The 16,936-nt window shown below is 47.6% G+C and overlaps 11 non-coding genes and 1 pseudogene across 11 annotated transcripts; all 12 read left to right on the top strand.

Moving 5' to 3' along the window:
* Positions 1-116, top strand: LOC142699407 (U2 spliceosomal RNA; annotated as a pseudogene; the record flags this gene model as incomplete).
* A 1,296-nt stretch (positions 117-1,412) lies between these two features.
* LOC142699382 (U2 spliceosomal RNA) lies at positions 1,413-1,603 on the top strand. Its single transcript, XR_012866241.1, has one exon. It is a non-coding gene; the product is annotated as a U2 spliceosomal RNA (small nuclear RNA).
* Positions 1,604-2,887: 1,284 nt separating this feature from the next.
* Positions 2,888-3,078, top strand: LOC142699381 (U2 spliceosomal RNA). Its single transcript, XR_012866240.1, has one exon. It is a non-coding gene; the product is annotated as a U2 spliceosomal RNA (small nuclear RNA).
* Positions 3,079-4,366: 1,288 nt separating this feature from the next.
* Positions 4,367-4,557, top strand: LOC142699380 (U2 spliceosomal RNA). Its single transcript, XR_012866239.1, has one exon. It is a non-coding gene; the product is annotated as a U2 spliceosomal RNA (small nuclear RNA).
* A 1,284-nt stretch (positions 4,558-5,841) lies between these two features.
* LOC142699379 (U2 spliceosomal RNA) lies at positions 5,842-6,032 on the top strand. The gene has a single exon (XR_012866238.1). It is a non-coding gene; the product is annotated as a U2 spliceosomal RNA (small nuclear RNA).
* A 1,309-nt stretch (positions 6,033-7,341) lies between these two features.
* Positions 7,342-7,532, top strand: LOC142699378 (U2 spliceosomal RNA). Its single transcript, XR_012866237.1, has one exon. It is a non-coding gene; the product is annotated as a U2 spliceosomal RNA (small nuclear RNA).
* Positions 7,533-8,828: 1,296 nt separating this feature from the next.
* On the top strand, positions 8,829-9,019 carry LOC142699375 (U2 spliceosomal RNA). The gene has a single exon (XR_012866235.1). It is a non-coding gene; the product is annotated as a U2 spliceosomal RNA (small nuclear RNA).
* A 1,292-nt stretch (positions 9,020-10,311) lies between these two features.
* LOC142699374 (U2 spliceosomal RNA) lies at positions 10,312-10,502 on the top strand. Its single transcript, XR_012866234.1, has one exon. It is a non-coding gene; the product is annotated as a U2 spliceosomal RNA (small nuclear RNA).
* Positions 10,503-11,794: 1,292 nt separating this feature from the next.
* On the top strand, positions 11,795-11,985 carry LOC142699373 (U2 spliceosomal RNA). Its single transcript, XR_012866233.1, has one exon. It is a non-coding gene; the product is annotated as a U2 spliceosomal RNA (small nuclear RNA).
* Positions 11,986-13,277: 1,292 nt separating this feature from the next.
* LOC142699372 (U2 spliceosomal RNA) lies at positions 13,278-13,468 on the top strand. Its single transcript, XR_012866232.1, has one exon. It is a non-coding gene; the product is annotated as a U2 spliceosomal RNA (small nuclear RNA).
* Positions 13,469-14,757: 1,289 nt separating this feature from the next.
* On the top strand, positions 14,758-14,948 carry LOC142699371 (U2 spliceosomal RNA). Its single transcript, XR_012866231.1, has one exon. It is a non-coding gene; the product is annotated as a U2 spliceosomal RNA (small nuclear RNA).
* Positions 14,949-16,240: 1,292 nt separating this feature from the next.
* LOC142699370 (U2 spliceosomal RNA) lies at positions 16,241-16,431 on the top strand. Its single transcript, XR_012866230.1, has one exon. It is a non-coding gene; the product is annotated as a U2 spliceosomal RNA (small nuclear RNA).
* Positions 16,432-16,936: the final 505 nt, after the last annotated feature.

Below are 16,936 nucleotides of genomic sequence, written 5' to 3'. Positions count from 1 at the left end.
TCTGGGGACCATATATTAAATGGATTTTTAGAACAGGGAGATGGAAATAGAGCTTGCTCTGTCCACTCCACGCATTGACCTGGTATTGCAGTATTTCCAGGACCGGTGCACCCTTTCCTTATGTGTTGACTAAAAGCAGATTCCAAAAGTGTTTTTTGTCTTTGCTATTGTTTCTGTCTTTCTGAAGGGATCTCCCCTTTTAATCCCATTATTTCAACACCTGTTGGACAATGCATGAGTGATAATGAGCTCATTGATTAAATGCAATTAATGAATAGATTGCCACCTCTTGTTGTGTGTCGTCTGTGTTTCTGTGTTTCCGGCATTTCACATTGGAACACCTCATTCACCTTCCTTGTCTCCTCTCCGCCCTCCCTTTTAGGTAAGTTAAAGAGCTGCACCTGAGCCAGCCACTGATTGATTGATTGATTGATTGATTGATTGATTGATTGATTGATTGATTGATTGATTGATGCAGCACAACAGTCAAATAGTGGAGTGGAGTAGGGGAACAGCAAACAGCCAATAAAGCAGCCCGCCCGCTCGCCTGCCCGCCACAATGGACCTACCTGTGTACACTAGATGGATGTGATGGAATGTACTGTCGTCCCTACATTTCAAGAAGAAGTAAGAATTGCAGTTGCAACAAAGCCTTGCTTGCCTACAAAGAGAGCAGCAATTTGGATTTGTTACTATGTTACCTAGAAGAATAACAAACTGTGCAAGGATGGAGGTTGTAGGAGCAAGGAGAAGTTGTCTGTAAAGTTGGTGGATGCCTATTTTCCATTTTGCAGTCCCTTGTCTCCCTCTTGTGGCCTCCTGGAGGCAACTAGCTGTGCAAAAAAAAGACAGCCTGGCGGCCGGCTGTTGCAGTGTTGCCCTCTCAGGCAACACTGAGTGACTGACTGAGCCTCACCGTCTTATATAAAGTTCAGACGGAACTTTGCACGTGTCATAGTGGAGCCCTCAGGATTCCAGAGCCAGCTTTCTGACATCATAATGGGGCCTCAGAGATAAAAGCCTGGGCCCAGGCAGTGTTGGTCAGTGCTGCTCAGCAGGCAGCACTGGACTGGACTGGATTACAGCTGATACAAGGTGTGAAGGAACAAGGGGTGGCTGTGGGCATGCACTTGCTGCCGCTGCCAGTGTTTATCTGCATGGCAGCAGGGCATTTGGGCGTTGCCAGGAAGGCGTTTTTATGTAGATTCCTCCTCTTTCAGCACTGCATTGTGGTGCAAGCAAAAGAAGCAAATCCTGTCTGGCTTCCTCTCCGGCCTTTATTCACCTCCCGTGTAGCTGTGAGTGTGTGAGCCTGCAGGGCCCCATGGAATTGCCTAGAAGTAGGCTGAATCGCTGCAAGGGCTGAACAGCAGTATCGGGCAGGCTCGGGCAACGCGCGGCCCGTTCGGGTTATCGCTTCTCGGCCTTTTGGCTAAGATCAAGTGTAGTATCTGTTCTTATCAGTTTAATATCTGATACGTCCCCTATCTGGGGACCATATATTAAATGGATTTTTAGAACAGGGAGATGGAAATAGAGCTTGCTCTGTCCACTCCACGCATTGACCTGGTATTGCAGTATTTCCAGGACCGGTGCACCCTTTCCTTATGTGTTGACTAAAAGCAGATTCCAAAAGTGTTTTTTGTCTTTGCTATTGTTTCTGTCTTTCTGAAGGGATCTCCCCTTTTAATCCCATTATTTCAACACCTGTTGGACAATGCATGAGTGATAATGAGCTCATTGATTAAATGCAATTAATGAATAGATTGCCACCTCTTGTTGTGTGTCGTCTGTGTTTCTGTGTTTCCGGCATTTCACATTGGAACACCTCATTCACCTTCCTTGTCTTCTCTCCGCCCTCCCTTTTAGGTAAGTTAAAGAGCTGCACCTGAGCCAGCCACTGATTGATTGATTGATTGATTGATTGATTGATTGATTGATTGATTGATGCAGCACAACAGTCAAATAGTGGAGTGGAGTAGGGGAACAGCAAACAGCCAATAAAGCAGCCCGCCCGCTCGCCTGCCCGCCACAATGGACCTACCTGTGTACACTAGATGGATGTGATGGAATGTACTGTCGTCCCTACATTTCAAGAAGAAGTAAGAATTGCAGTTGCAACAAAGCCTTGCTTGCCTACAAAGAGAGCAGCAATTTGGATTTGTTACTATGTTACCTAGAAGAATAACAAACTGTGCAAGGATGGAGGTTGTAGGAGCAAGGAGAAGTTGTCTGTAAAGTTGGTGGATGCCTATTTTCCATTTTGCAGTCCCTTGTCTCCCTCTTGTGGCCTCCTGGAGGCAACTAGCTGTGCAAAAAAAAGACAGCCTGGCGGCCGGCTGTTGCAGTGTTGCCCTCTCAGGCAACACTGAGTGACTGACTGAGCCTCACCGTCTTATATAAAGTTCAGACGGAACTTTGCACGTGTCATAGTGGAGCCCTCAGGATTCCAGAGCCAGCTTTCTGACATCATAATGGGGCCTCAGAGATAAAAGCCTGGGCCCAGGCAGTGTTGGTCAGTGCTGCTCAGCAGGCAGCACTGGACTGGACTGGATTACAGCTGATACAAGGTGTGAAGGAACAAGGGGTGGCTGTGGGCATGCACTTGCTGCCGCTGCCAGTGTTTATCTGCATGGCAGCAGGGCATTTGGGCGTTGCCAGGAAGGCGTTTTTATGTAGATTCCTCCTCTTTCAGCACTGCATTGTGGTGCAAGCAAAAGAAGCAAATCCTGTCTGGCTTCCTCTCCGGCCTTTATTCACCTCCCGTGTAGCTGTGAGTGTGTGAGCCTGCAGGGCCCCATGGAATTGCCTAGAAGTAGGCTGAATCGCTGCAAGGGCTGAACAGCAGTATCGGGCAGGCTCGGGCAACGCGCGGCCCGTTCGGGTTATCGCTTCTCGGCCTTTTGGCTAAGATCAAGTGTAGTATCTGTTCTTATCAGTTTAATATCTGATACGTCCCCTATCTGGGGACCATATATTAAATGGATTTTTAGAACAGGGAGATGGAAATAGAGCTTGCTCTGTCCACTCCACGCATTGACCTGGTATTGCAGTATTTCCAGGACCGGTGCACCCTTTCCTTATGTGTTGACTAAAAGCAGATTCCAAAAGTGTTTTTTGTCTTTGCTATTGTTTCTGTCTTTCTGAAGGGATCTCCCCTTTTAATCCCATTATTTCAACACCTGTTGGACAATGCATGAGTGATAATGAGCTCATTGATTAAATGCAATTAATGAATAGATTGCCACCTCTTGTTGTGTGTCGTCTGTGTTTCTGTGTTTCCGGCATTTCACATTGGAACACCTCATTCACCTTCCTTGTCTCCTCTCCGCCCTCCCTTTTAGGTAAGTTAAAGAGCTGCACCTGAGCCAGCCACTGATTGATTGATTGATTGATTGATTGATTGATTGATTGATTGATTGATTGATGCAGCACAACAGTCAAATAGTGGAGTGGAGTAGGGGAACAGCAAACAGCCAATAAAGCAGCCCGCCCGCTCGCCTGCCCGCCACAATGGACCTACCTGTGTACACTAGATGGATGTGATGGAATGTACTGTCGTCCCTACATTTCAAGAAGAAGTAAGAATTGCAGTTGCAACAAAGCCTTGCTTGCCTACAAAGAGAGCAGCAATTTGGATTTGTTACTATGTTACCTAGAAGAATAACAAACTGTGCAAGGATGGAGGTTGTAGGAGCAAGGAGAAGTTGTCTGTAAAGTTGGTGGATGCCTATTTTCCATTTTGCAGTCCCTTGTCTCCCTCTTGTGGCCTCCTGGAGGCAACTAGCTGTGCAAAAAAAAGACAGCCTGGCGGCCGGCTGTTGCAGTGTTGCCCTCTCAGGCAACACTGAGTGACTGACTGAGCCTCACCGTCTTATATAAAGTTCAGACGGAACTTTGCACGTGTCATAGTGGAGCCCTCAGGATTCCAGAGCCAGCTTTCTGACATCATAATGGGGCCTCAGAGATAAAAGCCTGGGCCCAGGCAGTGTTGGTCAGTGCTGCTCAGCAGGCAGCACTGGACTGGACTGGATTACAGCTGATACAAGGTGTAAAGGAACAAGGGGTGGCTGTGGGCATGCACTTGCTGCCGCTGCCAGTGTTTATCTGCATGGCAGCAGGGCATTTGGGCGTTGCCAGGAAGGCGTTTTTATGTAGATTCCTCCTCTTTCAGCACTGCATTGTGGTGCAAGCAAAAGAAGCAAATCCTGTCTGGCTTCCTCTCCGGCCTTTATTCACCTCCCGTGTAGCTGTGAGTGTGTGAGCCTGCAGGGCCCCATGGAATTGCCTAGAAGTAGGCTGAATCGCTGCAAGGGCTGAACAGCAGTATCGGGCAGGCTCGGGCAACGCGCGGCCCGTTCGGGTTATCGCTTCTCGGCCTTTTGGCTAAGATCAAGTGTAGTATCTGTTCTTATCAGTTTAATATCTGATACGTCCCCTATCTGGGGACCATATATTAAATGGATTTTTAGAACAGGGAGATGGAAATAGAGCTTGCTCTGTCCACTCCACGCATTGACCTGGTATTGCAGTATTTCCAGGACCGGTGCACCCTTTCCTTATGTGTTGACTAAAAGCAGATTCCAAAAGTGTTTTTTGTCTTTGCTATTGTTTCTGTCTTTCTGAAGGGATCTCCCCTTTTAATCCCATTATTTCAACACCTGTTGGACAATGCATGAGTGATAATGAGCTCATTGATTAAATGCAATTAATGAATAGATTGCCACCTCTTGTTGTGTGTCGTCTGTGTTTCTGTGTTTCCGGCATTTCACATTGGAACACCTCATTCACCTTCCTTGTCTTCTCTCCGCCCTCCCTTTTAGGTAAGTTAAAGAGCTGCACCTGAGCCAGCCACTGATTGATTGATTGATTGATTGATTGATTGATTGATTGATTGATTGATGCAGCACAACAGTCAAATAGTGGAGTGGAGTAGGGGAACAGCAAACAGCCAATAAAGCAGCCCGCCCGCTCGCCTGCCCGCCACAATGGACCTACCTGTGTACACTAGATGGATGTGATGGAATGTACTGTCGTCCCTACATTTCAAGAAGAAGTAAGAATTGCAGTTGCAACAAAGCCTTGCTTGCCTACAAAGAGAGCAGCAATTTGGATTTGTTACTATGTTACCTAGAAGAATAACAAACTGTGCAAGGATGGAGGTTGTAGGAGCAAGGAGAAGTTGTCTGTAAAGTTGGTGGATGCCTATTTTCCATTTTGCAGTCCCTTGTCTCCCTCTTGTGGCCTCCTGGAGGCAACTAGCTGTGCAAAAAAAAGACAGCCTGGCGGCCGGCTGTTGCAGTGTTGCCCTCTCAGGCAACACTGAGTGACTGACTGAGCCTCACCGTCTTATATAAAGTTCAGACGGAACTTTGCACGTGTCATAGTGGAGCCCTCAGGATTCCAGAGCCAGCTTTCTGACATCATAATGGGGCCTCAGAGATAAAAGCCTGGGCCCAGGCAGTGTTGGTCAGTGCTGCTCAGCAGGCAGCACTGGACTGGACTGGATTACAGCTGATACAAGGTGTGAAGGAACAAGGGGTGGCTGTGGGCATGCACTTGCTGCCGCTGCCAGTGTTTATCTGCATGGCAGCAGGGCATTTGGGCGTTGCCAGGAAGGCGTTTTTATGTAGATTCCTCCTCTTTCAGCACTGCATTGTGGTGCAAGCAAAAGAAGCAAATCCTGTCTGGCTTCCTCTCCGGCCTTTATTCACCTCCCGTGTAGCTGTGAGTGTGTGAGCCTGCAGGGCCCCATGGAATTGCCTAGAAGTAGGCTGAATCGCTGCAAGGGCTGAACAGCAGTATCGGGCAGGCTCGGGCAACGCGCGGCCCGTTCGGGTTATCGCTTCTCGGCCTTTTGGCTAAGATCAAGTGTAGTATCTGTTCTTATCAGTTTAATATCTGATACGTCCCCTATCTGGGGACCATATATTAAATGGATTTTTAGAACAGGGAGATGGAAATAGAGCTTGCTCTGTCCACTCCACGCATTGACCTGGTATTGCAGTATTTCCAGGACCGGTGCACCCTTTCCTTATGTGTTGACTAAAAGCAGATTCCAAAAGTGTTTTTTGTCTTTGCTATTGTTTCTGTCTTTCTGAAGGGATCTCCCCTTTTAATCCCATTATTTCAACACCTGTTGGACAATGCATGAGTGATAATGAGCTCATTGATTAAATGCAATTAATGAATAGATTGCCACCTCTTGTTGTGTGTCGTCTGTGTTTCTGTGTTTCCGGCATTTCACATTGGAACACCTCATTCACCTTCCTTGTCTTCTCTCCGCCCTCCCTTTTAGGTAAGTTAAAGAGCTGCACCTGAGCCAGCCACTGATTGATTGATTGATTGATTGATTGATTGATTGATTGATTGATTGATTGATTGATTGATTGATTGATTGATGCAGCACAACAGTCAAATAGTGGAGTGGAGTAGGGGAACAGCAAACAGCCAATAAAGCAGCCCGCCCGCTCGCCTGCCCGCCACAATGGACCTACCTGTGTACACTAGATGGATGTGATGGAATGTACTGTCGTCCCTACATTTCAAGAAGAAGTAAGAATTGCAGTTGCAACAAAGCCTTGCTTGCCTACAAAGAGAGCAGCAATTTGGATTTGTTACTATGTTACCTAGAAGAATAACAAACTGTGCAAGGATGGAGGTTGTAGGAGCAAGGAGAAGTTGTCTGTAAAGTTGGTGGATGCCTATTTTCCATTTTGCAGTCCCTTGTCTCCCTCTTGTGGCCTCCTGGAGGCAACTAGCTGTGCAAAAAAAAAGACAGCCTGGCGGCCGGCTGTTGCAGTGTTGCCCTCTCAGGCAACACTGAGTGACTGACTGAGCCTCACCGTCTTATATAAAGTTCAGACGGAACTTTGCACGTGTCATAGTGGAGCCCTCAGGATTCCAGAGCCAGCTTTCTGACATCATAATGGGGCCTCAGAGATAAAAGCCTGGGCCCAGGCAGTGTTGGTCAGTGCTGCTCAGCAGGCAGCACTGGACTGGACTGGATTACAGCTGATACAAGGTGTGAAGGAACAAGGGGTGGCTGTGGGCATGCACTTGCTGCCGCTGCCAGTGTTTATCTGCATGGCAGCAGGGCATTTGGGCGTTGCCAGGAAGGCGTTTTTATGTAGATTTCTCCTCTTTCAGCACTGCATTGTGGTGCAAGCAAAAGAAGCAAATCCTGTCTGGCTTCCTCTCCGGCCTTTATTCACCTCCCGTGTAGCTGTGAGTGTGTGAGCCTGCAGGGCCCCATGGAATTGCCTAGAAGTAGGCTGAATCGCTGCAAGGGCTGAACAGCAGTATCGGGCAGGCTCGGGCAACGCGCGGCCCGTTCGGGTTATCGCTTCTCGGCCTTTTGGCTAAGATCAAGTGTAGTATCTGTTCTTATCAGTTTAATATCTGATACGTCCCCTATCTGGGGACCATATATTAAATGGATTTTTAGAACAGGGAGATGGAAATAGAGCTTGCTCTGTCCACTCCACGCATTGACCTGGTATTGCAGTATTTCCAGGACCGGTGCACCCTTTCCTTATGTGTTGACTAAAAGCAGATTCCAAAAGTGTTTTTTGTCTTTGCTATTGTTTCTGTCTTTCTGAAGGGATCTCCCCTTTTAATCCCATTATTTCAACACCTGTTGGACAATGCATGAGTGATAATGAGCTCATTGATTAAATGCAATTAATGAATAGATTGCCACCTCTTGTTGTGTGTCGTCTGTGTTTCTGTGTTTCCGGCATTTCACATTGGAACACCTCATTCACCTTCCTTGTCTCCTCTCCGCCCTCCCTTTTAGGTAAGTTAAAGAGCTGCACCTGAGCCAGCCACTGATTGATTGATTGATTGATTGATTGATTGATTGATTGATTGATTGATTGATTGATTGATGCAGCACAACAGTCAAATAGTGGAGTGGAGTAGGGGAACAGCAAACAGCCAATAAAGCAGCCCGCCCGCTCGCCTGCCCGCCACAATGGACCTACCTGTGTACACTAGATGGATGTGATGGAATGTACTGTCGTCCCTACATTTCAAGAAGAAGTAAGAATTGCAGTTGCAACAAAGCCTTGCTTGCCTACAAAGAGAGCAGCAATTTGGATTTGTTACTATGTTACCTAGAAGAATAACAAACTGTGCAAGGATGGAGGTTGTAGGAGCAAGGAGAAGTTGTCTGTAAAGTTGGTGGATGCCTATTTTCCATTTTGCAGTCCCTTGTCTCCCTCTTGTGGCCTCCTGGAGGCAACTAGCTGTGCAAAAAAAAGACAGCCTGGCGGCCGGCTGTTGCAGTGTTGCCCTCTCAGGCAACACTGAGTGACTGACTGAGCCTCACCGTCTTATATAAAGTTCAGACGGAACTTTGCACGTGTCATAGTGGAGCCCTCAGGATTCCAGAGCCAGCTTTCTGACATCATAATGGGGCCTCAGAGATAAAAGCCTGGGCCCAGGCAGTGTTGGTCAGTGCTGCTCAGCAGGCAGCACTGGACTGGACTGGATTACAGCTGATACAAGGTGTGAAGGAACAAGGGGTGGCTGTGGGCATGCACTTGCTGCCGCTGCCAGTGTTTATCTGCATGGCAGCAGGGCATTTGGGCGTTGCCAGGAAGGCGTTTTTATGTAGATTCCTCCTCTTTCAGCACTGCATTGTGGTGCAAGCAAAAGAAGCAAATCCTGTCTGGCTTCCTCTCCGGCCTTTATTCACCTCCCGTGTAGCTGTGAGTGTGTGAGCCTGCAGGGCCCCATGGAATTGCCTAGAAGTAGGCTGAATCGCTGCAAGGGCTGAACAGCAGTATCGGGCAGGCTCGGGCAACGCGCGGCCCGTTCGGGTTATCGCTTCTCGGCCTTTTGGCTAAGATCAAGTGTAGTATCTGTTCTTATCAGTTTAATATCTGATACGTCCCCTATCTGGGGACCATATATTAAATGGATTTTTAGAACAGGGAGATGGAAATAGAGCTTGCTCTGTCCACTCCACGCATTGACCTGGTATTGCAGTATTTCCAGGACCGGTGCACCCTTTCCTTATGTGTTGACTAAAAGCAGATTCCAAAAGTGTTTTTTGTCTTTGCTATTGTTTCTGTCTTTCTGAAGGGATCTCCCCTTTTAATCCCATTATTTCAACACCTGTTGGACAATGCATGAGTGATAATGAGCTCATTGATTAAATGCAATTAATGAATAGATTGCCACCTCTTGTTGTGTGTCGTCTGTGTTTCTGTGTTTCCGGCATTTCACATTGGAACACCTCATTCACCTTCCTTGTCTTCTCTCCGCCCTCCCTTTTAGGTAAGTTAAAGAGCTGCACCTGAGCCAGCCACTGATTGATTGATTGATTGATTGATTGATTGATTGATTGATTGATTGATTGATTGATGCAGCACAACAGTCAAATAGTGGAGTGGAGTAGGGGAACAGCAAACAGCCAATAAAGCAGCCCGCCCGCTCGCCTGCCCGCCACAATGGACCTACCTGTGTACACTAGATGGATGTGATGGAATGTACTGTCGTCCCTACATTTCAAGAAGAAGTAAGAATTGCAGTTGCAACAAAGCCTTGCTTGCCTACAAAGAGAGCAGCAATTTGGATTTGTTACTATGTTACCTAGAAGAATAACACACTGTGCAAGGATGGAGGTTGTAGGAGCAAGGAGAAGTTGTCTGTAAAGTTGGTGGATGCCTATTTTCCATTTTGCAGTCCCTTGTCTCCCTCTTGTGGCCTCCTGGAGGCAACTAGCTGTGCAAAAAAAAGACAGCCTGGCGGCCGGCTGTTGCAGTGTTGCCCTCTCAGGCAACACTGAGTGACTGACTGAGCCTCACCGTCTTATATAAAGTTCAGACGGAACTTTGCACGTGTCATAGTGGAGCCCTCAGGATTCCAGAGCCAGCTTTCTGACATCATAATGGGGCCTCAGAGATAAAAGCCTGGGCCCAGGCAGTGTTGGTCAGTGCTGCTCAGCAGGCAGCACTGGACTGGACTGGATTACAGCTGATACAAGGTGTGAAGGAACAAGGGGTGGCTGTGGGCATGCACTTGCTGCCGCTGCCAGTGTTTATCTGCATGGCAGCAGGGCATTTGGGCGTTGCCAGGAAGGCGTTTTTATGTAGATTCCTCCTCTTTCAGCACTGCATTGTGGTGCAAGCAAAAGAAGCAAATCCTGTCTGGCTTCCTCTCCGGCCTTTATTCACCTCCCGTGTAGCTGTGAGTGTGTGAGCCTGCAGGGCCCCATGGAATTGCCTAGAAGTAGGCTGAATCGCTGCAAGGGCTGAACAGCAGTATCGGGCAGGCTCGGGCAACGCGCGGCCCGTTCGGGTTATCGCTTCTCGGCCTTTTGGCTAAGATCAAGTGTAGTATCTGTTCTTATCAGTTTAATATCTGATACGTCCCCTATCTGGGGACCATATATTAAATGGATTTTTAGAACAGGGAGATGGAAATAGAGCTTGCTCTGTCCACTCCACGCATTGACCTGGTATTGCAGTATTTCCAGGACCGGTGCACCCTTTCCTTATGTGTTGACTAAAAGCAGATTCCAAAAGTGTTTTTTGTCTTTGCTATTGTTTCTGTCTTTCTGAAGGGATCTCCCCTTTTAATCCCATTATTTCAACACCTGTTGGACAATGCATGAGTGATAATGAGCTCATTGATTAAATGCAATTAATGAATAGATTGCCACCTCTTGTTGTGTGTCGTCTGTGTTTCTGTGTTTCCGGCATTTCACATTGGAACACCTCATTCACCTTCCTTGTCTCCTCTCCGCCCTCCCTTTTAGGTAAGTTAAAGAGCTGCACCTGAGCCAGCCACTGATTGATTGATTGATTGATTGATTGATTGATTGATTGATTGATTGATTGATTGATGCAGCACAACAGTCAAATAGTGGAGTGGAGTAGGGGAACAGCAAACAGCCAATAAAGCAGCCCGCCCGCTCGCCTGCCCGCCACAATGGACCTACCTGTGTACACTAGATGGATGTGATGGAATGTACTGTCGTCCCTACATTTCAAGAAGAAGTAAGAATTGCAGTTGCAACAAAGCCTTGCTTGCCTACAAAGAGAGCAGCAATTTGGATTTGTTACTATGTTACCTAGAAGAATAACAAACTGTGCAAGGATGGAGGTTGTAGGAGCAAGGAGAAGTTGTCTGTAAAGTTGGTGGATGCCTATTTTCCATTTTGCAGTCCCTTGTCTCCCTCTTGTGGCCTCCTGGAGGCAACTAGCTGTGCAAAAAAAAGACAGCCTGGCGGCCGGCTGTTGCAGTGTTGCCCTCTCAGGCAACACTGAGTGACTGACTGAGCCTCACCGTCTTATATAAAGTTCAGACGGAACTTTGCACGTGTCATAGTGGAGCCCTCAGGATTCCAGAGCCAGCTTTCTGACATCATAATGGGGCCTCAGAGATAAAAGCCTGGGCCCAGGCAGTGTTGGTCAGTGCTGCTCAGCAGGCAGCACTGGACTGGACTGGATTACAGCTGATACAAGGTGTGAAGGAACAAGGGGTGGCTGTGGGCATGCACTTGCTGCCGCTGCCAGTGTTTATCTGCATGGCAGCAGGGCATTTGGGCGTTGCCAGGAAGGCGTTTTTATGTAGATTCCTCCTCTTTCAGCACTGCATTGTGGTGCAAGCAAAAGAAGCAAATCCTGTCTGGCTTCCTCTCCGGCCTTTATTCACCTCCCGTGTAGCTGTGAGTGTGTGAGCCTGCAGGGCCCCATGGAATTGCCTAGAAGTAGGCTGAATCGCTGCAAGGGCTGAACAGCAGTATCGGGCAGGCTCGGGCAACGCGCGGCCCGTTCGGGTTATCGCTTCTCGGCCTTTTGGCTAAGATCAAGTGTAGTATCTGTTCTTATCAGTTTAATATCTGATACGTCCCCTATCTGGGGACCATATATTAAATGGATTTTTAGAACAGGGAGATGGAAATAGAGCTTGCTCTGTCCACTCCACGCATTGACCTGGTATTGCAGTATTTCCAGGACCGGTGCACCCTTTCCTTATGTGTTGACTAAAAGCAGATTCCAAAAGTGTTTTTTGTCTTTGCTATTGTTTCTGTCTTTCTGAAGGGATCTCCCCTTTTAATCCCATTATTTCAACACCTGTTGGACAATGCATGAGTGATAATGAGCTCATTGATTAAATGCAATTAATGAATAGATTGCCACCTCTTGTTGTGTGTCGTCTGTGTTTCTGTGTTTCCGGCATTTCACATTGGAACACCTCATTCACCTTCCTTGTCTTCTCTCCGCCCTCCCTTTTAGGTAAGTTAAAGAGCTGCACCTGAGCCAGCCACTGATTGATTGATTGATTGATTGATTGATTGATTGATTGATTGATTGATTGATTGATGCAGCACAACAGTCAAATAGTGGAGTGGAGTAGGGGAACAGCAAACAGCCAATAAAGCAGCCCGCCCGCTCGCCTGCCCGCCACAATGGACCTACCTGTGTACACTAGATGGATGTGATGGAATGTACTGTCGTCCCTACATTTCAAGAAGAAGTAAGAATTGCAGTTGCAACAAAGCCTTGCTTGCCTACAAAGAGAGCAGCAATTTGGATTTGTTACTATGTTACCTAGAAGAATAACAAACTGTGCAAGGATGGAGGTTGTAGGAGCAAGGAGAAGTTGTCTGTAAAGTTGGTGGATGCCTATTTTCCATTTTGCAGTCCCTTGTCTCCCTCTTGTGGCCTCCTGGAGGCAACTAGCTGTGCAAAAAAAAGACAGCCTGGCGGCCGGCTGTTGCAGTGTTGCCCTCTCAGGCAACACTGAGTGACTGACTGAGCCTCACCGTCTTATATAAAGTTCAGACGGAACTTTGCACGTGTCATAGTGGAGCCCTCAGGATTCCAGAGCCAGCTTTCTGACATCATAATGGGGCCTCAGAGATAAAAGCCTGGGCCCAGGCAGTGTTGGTCAGTGCTGCTCAGCAGGCAGCACTGGACTGGACTGGATTACAGCTGATACAAGGTGTGAAGGAACAAGGGGTGGCTGTGGGCATGCACTTGCTGCCGCTGCCAGTGTTTATCTGCATGGCAGCAGGGCATTTGGGCGTTGCCAGGAAGGCGTTTTTATGTAGATTCCTCCTCTTTCAGCACTGCATTGTGGTGCAAGCAAAAGAAGCAAATCCTGTCTGGCTTCCTCTCCGGCCTTTATTCACCTCCCGTGTAGCTGTGAGTGTGTGAGCCTGCAGGGCCCCATGGAATTGCCTAGAAGTAGGCTGAATCGCTGCAAGGGCTGAACAGCAGTATCGGGCAGGCTCGGGCAACGCGCGGCCCGTTCGGGTTATCGCTTCTCGGCCTTTTGGCTAAGATCAAGTGTAGTATCTGTTCTTATCAGTTTAATATCTGATACGTCCCCTATCTGGGGACCATATATTAAATGGATTTTTAGAACAGGGAGATGGAAATAGAGCTTGCTCTGTCCACTCCACGCATTGACCTGGTATTGCAGTATTTCCAGGACCGGTGCACCCTTTCCTTATGTGTTGACTAAAAGCAGATTCCAAAAGTGTTTTTTGTCTTTGCTATTGTTTCTGTCTTTCTGAAGGGATCTCCCCTTTTAATCCCATTATTTCAACACCTGTTGGACAATGCATGAGTGATAATGAGCTCATTGATTAAATGCAATTAATGAATAGATTGCCACCTCTTGTTGTGTGTCGTCTGTGTTTCTGTGTTTCCGGCATTTCACATTGGAACACCTCATTCACCTTCCTTGTCTTCTCTCCGCCCTCCCTTTTAGGTAAGTTAAAGAGCTGCACCTGAGCCAGCCACTGATTGATTGATTGATTGATTGATTGATTGATTGATTGATTGATTGATTGATGCAGCACAACAGTCAAATAGTGGAGTGGAGTAGGGGAACAGCAAACAGCCAATAAAGCAGCCCGCCCGCTCGCCTGCCCGCCACAATGGACCTACCTGTGTACACTAGATGGATGTGATGGAATGTACTGTCGTCCCTACATTTCAAGAAGAAGTAAGAATTGCAGTTGCAACAAAGCCTTGCTTGCCTACAAAGAGAGCAGCAATTTGGATTTGTTACTATGTTACCTAGAAGAATAACAAACTGTGCAAGGATGGAGGTTGTAGGAGCAAGGAGAAGTTGTCTGTAAAGTTGGTGGATGCCTATTTTCCATTTTGCAGTCCCTTGTCTCCCTCTTGTGGCCTCCTGGAGGCAACTAGCTGTGCAAAAAAAAAGACAGCCTGGCGGCCGGCTGTTGCAGTGTTGCCCTCTCAGGCAACACTGAGTGACTGACTGAGCCTCACCGTCTTATATAAAGTTCAGACGGAACTTTGCACGTGTCATAGTGGAGCCCTCAGGATTCCAGAGCCAGCTTTCTGACATCATAATGGGGCCTCAGAGATAAAAGCCTGGGCCCAGGCAGTGTTGGTCAGTGCTGCTCAGCAGGCAGCACTGGACTGGACTGGATTACAGCTGATACAAGGTGTGAAGGAACAAGGGGTGGCTGTGGGCATGCACTTGCTGCCGCTGCCAGTGTTTATCTGCATGGCAGCAGGGCATTTGGGCGTTGCCAGGAAGGCGTTTTTATGTAGATTCCTCCTCTTTCAGCACTGCATTGTGGTGCAAGCAAAAGAAGCAAATCCTGTCTGGCTTCCTCTCCGGCCTTTATTCACCTCCCGTGTAGCTGTGAGTGTGTGAGCCTGCAGGGCCCCATGGAATTGCCTAGAAGTAGGCTGAATCGCTGCAAGGGCTGAACAGCAGTATCGGGCAGGCTCGGGCAACGCGCGGCCCGTTCGGGTTATCGCTTCTCGGCCTTTTGGCTAAGATCAAGTGTAGTATCTGTTCTTATCAGTTTAATATCTGATACGTCCCCTATCTGGGGACCATATATTAAATGGATTTTTAGAACAGGGAGATGGAAATAGAGCTTGCTCTGTCCACTCCACGCATTGACCTGGTATTGCAGTATTTCCAGGACCGGTGCACCCTTTCCTTATGTGTTGACTAAAAGCAGATTCCAAAAGTGTTTTTTGTCTTTGCTATTGTTTCTGTCTTTCTGAAGGGATCTCCCCTTTTAATCCCATTATTTCAACACCTGTTGGACAATGCATGAGTGATAATGAGCTCATTGATTAAATGCAATTAATGAATAGATTGCCACCTCTTGTTGTGTGTCGTCTGTGTTTCTGTGTTTCCGGCATTTCACATTGGAACACCTCATTCACCTTCCTTGTCTTCTCTCCGCCCTCCCTTTTAGGTAAGTTAAAGAGCTGCACCTGAGCCAGCCACTGATTGATTGATTGATTGATTGATTGATTGATTGATTGATTGATTGATTGATTGATGCAGCACAACAGTCAAATAGTGGAGTGGAGTAGGGGAACAGCAAACAGCCAATAAAGCAGCCCGCCCGCTCGCCTGCCCGCCACAATGGACCTACCTGTGTACACTAGATGGATGTGATGGAATGTACTGTCGTCCCTACATTTCAAGAAGAAGTAAGAATTGCAGTTGCAACAAAGCCTTGCTTGCCTACAAAGAGAGCAGCAATTTGGATTTGTTACTATGTTACCTAGAAGAATAACAAACTGTGCAAGGATGGAGGTTGTAGGAGCAAGGAGAAGTTGTCTGTAAAGTTGGTGGATGCCTATTTTCCATTTTGCAGTCCCTTGTCTCCCTCTTGTGGCCTCCTGGAGGCAACTAGCTGTGCAAAAAAAAGACAGCCTGGCGGCCGGCTGTTGCAGTGTTGCCCTCTCAGGCAACACTGAGTGACTGACTGAGCCTCACCGTCTTATATAAAGTTCAGACGGAACTTTGCACGTGTCATAGTGGAGCCCTCAGGATTCCAGAGCCAGCTTTCTGACATCATAATGGGGCCTCAGAGATAAAAGCCTGGGCCCAGGCAGTGTTGGTCAGTGCTGCTCAGCAGGCAGCACTGGACTGGACTGGATTACAGCTGATACAAGGTGTGAAGGAACAAGGGGTGGCTGTGGGCATGCACTTGCTGCCGCTGCCAGTGTTTATCTGCATGGCAGCAGGGCATTTGGGCGTTGCCAGGAAGGCGTTTTTATGTAGATTCCTCCTCTTTCAGCACTGCATTGTGGTGCAAGCAAAAGAAGCAAATCCTGTCTGGCTTCCTCTCCGGCCTTTATTCACCTCCCGTGTAGCTGTGAGTGTGTGAGCCTGCAGGGCCCCATGGAATTGCCTAGAAGTAGGCTGAATCGCTGCAAGGGCTGAACAGCAGTATCGGGCAGGCTCGGGCAACGCGCGGCCCGTTCGGGTTATCGCTTCTCGGCCTTTTGGCTAAGATCAAGTGTAGTATCTGTTCTTATCAGTTTAATATCTGATACGTCCCCTATCTGGGGACCATATATTAAATGGATTTTTAGAACAGGGAGATGGAAATAGAGCTTGCTCTGTCCACTCCACGCATTGACCTGGTATTGCAGTATTTCCAGGACCGGTGCACCCTTTCCTTATGTGTTGACTAAAAGCAGATTCCAAAAGTGTTTTTTGTCTTTGCTATTGTTTCTGTCTTTCTGAAGGGATCTCCCCTTTTAATCCCATTATTTCAACACCTGTTGGACAATGCATGAGTGATAATGAGCTCATTGATTAAATGCAATTAATGAATAGATTGCCACCTCTTGTTGTGTGTCGTCTGTGTTTCTGTGTTTCCGGCATTTCACATTGGAACACCTCATTCACCTTCCTTGTCTTCTCTCCGCCCTCCCTTTTAGGTAAGTTAAAGAGCTGCACCTGAGCCAGCCACTGATTGATTGATTGATTGATTGATTGATTGATTGATTGATTGATTGATTGATTGATTGATGCAGCACAACAGTCAAATAGTGGAGTGGAGTAGGGGAACAGCAAACAGCCAATAAAGCAGCCCGCCCGCTCGCCTGCCCGCCACAATGGACCTACCTGTGTACACTAGATGGATGTGATGGAATGTACTGTCGTCCCTACATTTCAA

This window comes from Rhinoderma darwinii, unplaced genomic scaffold (genome assembly GCF_050947455.1).
Source record: "Rhinoderma darwinii isolate aRhiDar2 unplaced genomic scaffold, aRhiDar2.hap1 Scaffold_1522, whole genome shotgun sequence".
Taxonomy (NCBI): domain Eukaryota; kingdom Metazoa; phylum Chordata; class Amphibia; order Anura; family Rhinodermatidae; genus Rhinoderma; species Rhinoderma darwinii.
The sequence above is the reverse complement of the archived record's forward strand: the minus strand, read 5'-3'. Positions and strand labels throughout refer to the sequence as shown.